At 44.2% G+C, this 8121-nt stretch overlaps 1 protein-coding gene across 17 annotated transcripts in view; it reads right to left on the bottom strand.

Moving 5' to 3' along the window:
• nfasca (neurofascin homolog (chicken) a) overlaps positions 1-8121 on the bottom strand; it is a 300495-nt gene that overhangs the window by 191466 nt on the left and 100908 nt on the right. For 16 of the 17 annotated variants that reach the window (XM_043716460.1, XM_043716472.1, XM_043716466.1 and 13 more), the window contains exon 2: positions 1765-1894. The exons of the other annotated variant lie outside the window; for it this stretch is intronic. The gene's annotated coding sequence lies outside the window, so the exon portion shown is untranslated. The remainder of the gene's footprint in view (positions 1-1764; positions 1895-8121) is intronic. 17 annotated transcript variants of the gene reach the window in all.

Raw genomic sequence — 8121 nt, 5'->3', positions numbered from 1 at the left:
TGGGAGGGAAGTGAGGGGGGAGGTGGGGGCGCAAGTTTTGCATTTTTTGCGGTTGCAGGGGAAGGTGCCGAGAGTGGAGGTTGAGTTGGTGGGGGGTGTGGATCTGACAAGGGAGTCGCGGAGGGAGTGGTCTCTACGGAAAGCTGACAGGGGAGGGGAGGAAAATATATCCTTGGTGCTGGGGTCTGTTTGGAGGTGGCGGAAGTGACGGCGGATGATGCGCTGTACATGGAGATTGGTGGGGTGGTCTTCAGTATTTGTATAACGTAAATAAATGTATTCCCAGAAAAAAAATCTAATTAACAAATTGTAAAATAGATTGGGCCAAAATAGTTTCCTGGCAATATTTTCAGAGTCAACTTGTCAACCAATCAGTATCTACTTCTCATGTAGTATAAATCACTACTCCCTTTAAAATGTGGAATTCTTGTATCTCTCCTGCTGATTGCCAGACAAGAAGCTTTTACAGCAATGTTCTTGCTCAAAAATACCAAAAAACAAGTTGATTTTATACTGTCCCGATGTCCTTTCTCCAGAGTTTTGTTCAAGGGAATGATCTGGAGATTAATCTTCAATTCCTAGAAGGTGAAACCAACCATGGAGGGTTGCCAACCACCCGGCTCCCCCATTGGTGGTAAAATACACATCAGCTTCCAACTTCAACACCGGACCAGCCGGAACAAGACCACCAACACCAAGATACAGATTATCAAAATAATACTACAGATGCAGGAAAGGTTAGGCAGCTGTAATTGAATAATGGACCTTAGACAGTGATTAGAAAACACATAATCTATTTTCCTGCTATTTATGATTTCACTTGGCACCTCAATTATAGCCTGTAACTCCAGGGTACCCATTATTCTGTCTGTAAATCTTCCAAATGCTCCAATTAGTTTCAAATCTGAAATCTACTTCCAGGCTGTCATTAATATCTATATGAACCACCTTATCTCAATTAGTTTTGAATGCGTCCAGATCTAGGTATCTACTATCTTAAATACAAAGCTAAATCCCTTGTTTATGTTCCAGCATGCAAGGATCTCCTCTATCTATTATTATATACAATAGATATTCTATAGATTCAGTATATTCTCACTTTCTACATGTAAACACGTCTATCAGATTCTAGCCTGTAAACAAACCCTCAGATATCCATTATCCTACACACACTGAACTAGCCATCCAGACTCCGGCCAGCTTGCAAGTTACTTTTAGATTTTATTATTCTGTACATTAATCTATTTAGATTCTTCAACTAGATTCTATTTATTATTCTATATATTCACCAACCAAACACTTGGATGAGATTCCAAACTAACAATCTATAAATCACTCCCAGGTATCTATTATTCAACATACTAAACGATCTGAATCGCTTGATAAGATTCTAGCTTTTAACGCAATCCTACTGGAATGAAATGTATTTCTCCCAAAATCCACACAGACAAGCAACAGCTTTTTTGAAATTCTCTTTTGTTGCATTTCCGAGATTTGGTTTTAATGTAATGGTCCTTCCTGTCAACATTATCCCCGGTTTAATTCCATTTATTCTTCGTCAGAGCGAGCCCACTCCACACAAAGTGCTTAAAATAATCGAGGATCAGTCAACATTGAGGGAAACCAGAACAGGCTGCTCACTTCAATCTCTCACACTTAATATCTGCTGCAATACTGAAACATCTTTCTTTACGCGTTTTTCATTAAAAATTAATACAACACCCTCAGCACCAAACAACAGCAAACGGCAGAGGAGGACAGTACCTGGGAATTAAAGTCTTGTCTCAGTGGGGTCCGTCATACAATCTCCCGGGAAATTTTCCTTCTGAGAAAAGCTGAAGACTTCCTTTCAAACCAAGTTTATCTCAGCTCCAGATTACCGTCCCAGCTATAACTGGTGAGGGAGAGACAATATGATGTTTTATTTAATGACAGCTGTTCTCTGGTTTACACACTCAGTCCCTCCCTTAGCTGTCTCTCTCTCTCTCTCTCAGCTGTCTCCTGAATAATTCATCAGACGCAATCCTCTGCACAAAAGGAGCCGGTGCCTTCCGACATCAGGCTTATATCAGCTCTGCCCACAGGCCCTGGAACACCGACCAAAAGCTAGACCTTACTCAGCCTCCCAGCAGGTTACACGGCTGGCTGCAGATAACTCTGACACTGTGACCCCTATTCCAGGTGTTAGATAGTGGGGGTGGGATACTGGGAAAGTGAGAGAATCCCGAGAGTGGATAAATAGACCATTCGGCCCATCAAGTCTGCACTGACCCTCCAAACAGCACCCCACACAGACGCAACCCCAGTCCCATCCCTGTAACCCTGCATTGTCCATGGCTACTCCACCCAACCTGCGTATCCCTTGATACAGAGTCAAAATGTGTGACGCTGGAAAAGCACATCCAGTCAGGCAGCATCCCAGGGACAGGACAGTCGACGTTTCAAGCATAAATACTTCATCACACTGGAAAGGTTGACTCTCCTGTTCCTCGGATGCTGCCTGACCTGCTGTGCTTTTCCAGCGCCACACTTTCTGACTCTGATCTCCAGCATCTGCAGCCCTCACTTTCTCCTATATCCCTTGATACCTCTTGCAAGAGGTTTCCAGTACAGGTGCAGGGACGTGTTGCTGCACTTACACAGGGCCTTGGTGAGACCACGCCGAGAATACTGTGTGCAGTTTTGGTCTCCGTTGCTCTGGAGGGAGTGCAGCGAAGGTTTCCCAGGCTGATCCCGGGGATGGCGGGATTGATGTATGAGGAGAGATTGACGAGGTTAGGATGGTTTTCACTGGAGTTCAGACGGGGGAATCTCATAGACACTTTATACAATTTTAACAGGACCATACAGGGTAGATGGGGAGGGGGTGTTCCCGTTGGTGGGTGCGTCCAGAACCAGGTGTCACAGTCTAAGGATTCGGGATGGATCATTTTGGACAGAAATGAGGAGACATTTCTTCACCGAAAGGAATTCCTGATGAAGGGCTTATGCCAGAATCATCAATTCTGTTGCTCCTTGGGTGTTGCCTGACCTGCTGTGTTATTCCAGTGCCACACTCTTTGACTGTGATCTTCAGCACTAGCAGTCCTCACTTTCTCCTGATTTTAATCAGTAAGGGAATCGTATGTGATGGAAAAAAGGCAGGAAAGTGGAGTCACAATCTTGACAAACAGTGGAGCAAACCTGATGGGCCGAATGGATTCTGGATTAGTGGTGCTGGAAGAGCACAGCAGTTCAGGCAGCATCCAAGGAGCTTCGAAATCGACGTTTCGGGCAAAAGCCCTTCATCAGGAATAAAGGCAGTGAGCCTGGAGCATGGAGAGATAAGCGAGAGGAGGGTGGGGGTGGGGAGAAAGTAGCATAGAGTACAATGGGTGAGTGGGGGAGGGGATGAAGGCGATAGGTCAGGGAGGAGAGGATGGAGTGGGTAGGTGGAAAAGGAGCTAGGCAGGTCGGACAAGTCCGGACAAGTCATGGGGACAGTGCTGAGCTGGAAGTTTAGAACTAGGGTGAGGTGGGGGAAAGGTAAATGAGGAAGCTGTTGAAGTCCACATTGATGCCCTGGGGTTGAAGTGTTTCAAGGCGGAAGATGAGGCGTTCTTCCTCCAGGCGTCTGGTGGTGAGGGAGCAGCGGTGAAGGAGGCCCAGGACCTCCATGTCCTCGGCAGAGTGGGAGGGGGAGTTGAAATGTTGGGCCACGGGGCGGTGTGGTTGATTGGTGCGGGTGTCTCGGAGATGTTCCCTAAAGCGATCTGCTAGGAGGCGCCCAGTCTCCCCAATGTAGAGGAGACCGCATTGGGAGCAACGGATACAATAAATGATATTAGTGAATGTGCAGGTAAAACTTTGGTGGATGTGGAAGGCTCCTTTAGGGCCTTGTATAGAGGTGATGGAGGAGGTGTGGGCGCAGGTTTTACAGTTCCTGCGGTGGCAGGGGAAAGTGCCAGGATGGGAGGGTGGGAGCATCTGCAGTCATTGTTTTTACCTTGATGGGCCGAATGGCCTGCTTCCATTCCTATGTCTTAAGATCTAAACCAGACAGTGCCAGGGGTGACTAACCCTCCTTCATGTAAACTAAATATACACTGCCCCAAACCAACACTAATCAGTTCAGACAGCTCCGACCATAGAATCCCTACAGCGTGGAAAAGCTCTGGACCTTTTCAACAGTAAAGGGAATCTCAGCAAAGATGAAACAGATAAAAATATAAAGATAGAGTTACAGAGAATTTACAGTAGAAAAACAGACCAAACGGCCCAAATGATCCCTACTGATTGTGAACTCCCACTCAAGTCGCGAGTACAATGGGATCTTGATCAGATGGGCCAGTGAGCTGAGGAGTAGCAGATGGAGTTTAATTTAGATAAAGGTGAGGTGCTGCATTTTGGAAAGGCAAATCAGAGCAGGACTTATACACTTAATAGCAAGGTCCTTGGGAGTGCTGCTGAATAAAGAGACCTGGGAGTGCAGGTTCATAGTTCCTTGAAAAGTGGAGCTGTAGATGGATAGGATAGTGAAGAAGATGTTTGGTATGTTTGCCTTTATTGGTCAGAGTATTGAGTACAGGAGTTGAGAGGTCATGTTGCGGCTGTACAGGACATTGGTTAGGTCACTGTTAGAATACTGCATGCAATTCTGATTTCCCTGCTATAGAAAGCATTTTGTGAAACTTGAAAGGGTTCAGAAAAGATTTACAAGGATGTTGCCAGGGGTGGGCTATAGGGAAAGACTGAATAGGTCAGGGTAAATAGACAAGGTCTTTTGCCAGGAGTGAGAGACTCTAAAATTAAAGGCCATTGCATTAAGGTGAGAGGGGTAAGATTTAAAAGGGACCTAAGGGCAACTTTGTCACACAGAGGGTGGTATGTGTATGGAATGAGCTGCCAGAGGAAGTGGTGGAGGCTGGTACAATTACAACATTTAAAAGACATCTAGATGGGTATATGAATAGGAACGGTTTACAGGGATATGGGCCAAACGCTGGCAAATTGGACTAGATTAATTAATGATATCTGGTCAGCATGGATGAGTTGGATTGAAGGGTCGGTTTCTGTGCTGTGCATCTCTACGATTCTAGTCACATACTATAGTCTCATAATAATCACTTCAAAACTACCTAAATTGACTGAAAAATACTTTGAAAGTCCGAAGACCATGAAAGACAATCTAAAGATACAGTAATTCTTTTTTTTTTTCAAATCATATCTTTGTAAAATTTCATTCATGGGATGTGGCTAGAGCAGTATCTACTGCCCATCCCCAGTTGCCCTTGAGAATGTTTTGGGAGCTACCTCCTGAACCTCTGTAGTGCTCGTGCTGTAGGTAGACCCACAAAGCCATTAGGGAGGGAATTCCTGGATTTTGATCCAGTAACACTGAAGGAACGGTGATATATTTCCAAGTCAGAATGGTGAATGGCATGGAGGGGAAGTTGCAAGTGGTCGTTCCCATGGATCTGCTGCTCATGTCCTTCTGGCTTTGGAAAGTGTTGACTAAAGAGACTTGAAGAATTTCTTCAGTGATCTCATAGTTAGTAACACTGCTGCTACAGATTGTCAGCAGTGGAAGGCATGAATGTTTGAGGATCTAGTAACAATATTGAACATTATTCACAGGATTTATTGAGTCTTGTGATTTGCCATAGCTTGCTGAATGTTGTGTCTTTAATGGGAAATAGTTCTCTCCAGCTAAAAGTTAGAAAGGCCAAAGTCAATCTCTTTGCCCCCACTGAATGCCCCTTTATCCCTGACAATGACTTCAATCTCCTTCTTGGCCAGTGTCTCAAATTAAACTCAATTATTCACAACTTTGGCTTCCTCTTTGACTTGAGCTAGGCTCATACAAAACAAAAACAGAAACATGCTGGAGAACCTCAGCAGGTCTGGCAGCATCTATGGAGAGTGAAAAACAGAATGAAGGTTCCGAGTCCAGTATGGGTCTCTGTCAGATCTGAGTAAAGAAAGAAGGTACTGTCAAAGGACTTGGCTCAGAATCTCCCGCATTTTTCATCCTTTCCCACTGATACAGCTGATCCTCTGATTGGGCCTTGTTTCAATAGGGTTCGTAAGGAAGTGGGTTACCCAGAAAGGTGTTATAAATGCAAATTCTTGTCTCCTTTTCTTACATCAAGGTGCACCCAAGTATATAAAATCTTAGTTCAGAAGAAAGGTCATACGAGATTCAAAATATTGACTTTGTTTCTTTCTTCATACTTGTTGCCAAACTTGCTGAGTTTCTCCAGCAATTTCTGCATTTGCTTCTGATTTCCAAAAACCTCATTATTTTGCCTCTATTCGACTCCTGATCCTAAAATCCTATTGCAAGATTTACTGTAGCATCACTGCTCCATCTTTACCCAAGGCATATCACTTACAGCCCTCACGATTCCAATACTCTTCGGCCTGGCCTCGTATCTTCCACCCATTTGTAAACTTCGCCTCAGCCAGGACTCTGTTCCTCAACTCTGACATATAACCAAATTCTATCGATCCAATTGTATGAAAGCATAAATAAGGAGTAGCTGTAGGCCATTCAACCCCACTAGGCTGCACTGCCATTCACTGAGATAATGGTTGATATGACTGTAACTTCAAATGTACATCCCATCTATCCTCCATAACTTTACACCTCCCAAGCTTAGTAAGAATCTATCCACCACTGTTTTCATTCACTTTTCTGTACAGGAGTTCCAAAATTCAAGGCTGTCTGAAAAAAAAGTCCAATTTCTATTTAAATGAAGTGACCCCTGATTTTTAAACAGTGACCACTAGCCTTACATTCTCCCACAATCGACCCTGTCAGGACCCTCCCTATCTTCACTGATCTGTTTTGGATTCCATCACCCTAGGCTCTTGGTTCATGAACCTGATCATTACATTTCGATCTATCCACTGTTCCTCCCTTCCCCATCCCTATAACCTTCCTCCATGCCTACAGCCTTCCTCCATCCTTACCAACCCAAGCACACTCCTGCTTCCCTCATTGCTTTTACTGCTCCTCCAACTCAAGCTTCCAGAATGCTCAGCGAATGCAAATTCCTATTCTATCCAATCATTGGCGGGGCGTGGTAAGATCAGTTTGGGTTGTTGATTAAAGGGCCCTTTTGTGGCACAGTGGTTTTGTCCCTATCCTTGGACCAGGAGACCCTGGTTCGAGTCCCACCTGCTCCAGAGGCGTGCAAGAAGAAAATAGGTGTGATTGGAAAATAGGTAGAAGGCATTCACATCCATTTCAGTTAAAATCAACATCCCTTTCAGTGACATAAAAGGGTTGTTGTAATATAAGGGGTGGTAAAACAGGACAAATCTCTGGAACTGTACAGAATTCCATCCAGTTTTAGTTGTGACTTGAAGTCATTATGATAGAGGTCTTATACAATTAATGGTAGGGCCCTGGGTAGTGTTGTAGAACAGAGAAACCTAGGGGTTCAGCTACATAATTCTTTAAAATTTGCATCACATGTAGACAGGTTGGTTAAGGTGGTGTTTAGCACCTTTGAGAGTAGGAGTCAGGGCATCATGTTGAGGTTGTACAGGACATTTGGTGAGGCCTCTTCTGGAATACTGTGTCCAGTTCTGGTCGCCCTCTTACAAGAACAATATTATCAAACTGAAGAGGGTCCAGAAAAGGTTTACCAGGATGTTGCAGGGACTGGAGGGTTTGAGTTATAAAAAATAGGTGGGACTTCTTTCACTGGAGCATAGGAGGTTGAGGGCTGACCTTACACAGGGTTATAAAATCACCAGGAGCATAGATAAGGTGAACAGCAAGGGTCTTTTCCACAGCGTGGGGGAGTTCAAAATTAGAGGGCATATTTTTAAGGTGAAAGGAGAAACTTTTAACAGGACTATTTGTGTGGAATGAACTATTAGACAAAGTGGTGACTGCAAATCTAGTTACAATGTTTAAGACATTTGGATAAGTACCTGAATAAGAAAGGTTTGGAGGGAAATGGGCCAAACACAGGCAAGTGGGACTAGTTTAGTTTGAAAATATGTTCGGCCCGGACTAGTTGGATCGAAGGATTTGTTTCCCTGCTGTATGACTCTGTGAGCTCAGTAGCTATTTTTAGATTATTCCACCTCCATATCCTACTTCAAAATGCTCCACTTTGACCAAAC

This window comes from Chiloscyllium plagiosum, chromosome 26, assembly GCF_004010195.1.
Source record: "Chiloscyllium plagiosum isolate BGI_BamShark_2017 chromosome 26, ASM401019v2, whole genome shotgun sequence".
In the NCBI taxonomy this organism is placed as follows: Eukaryota; Metazoa; Chordata; class Chondrichthyes; order Orectolobiformes; family Hemiscylliidae; genus Chiloscyllium; species Chiloscyllium plagiosum.
This window is presented reverse-complemented; position numbering and strand designations above follow the sequence as displayed.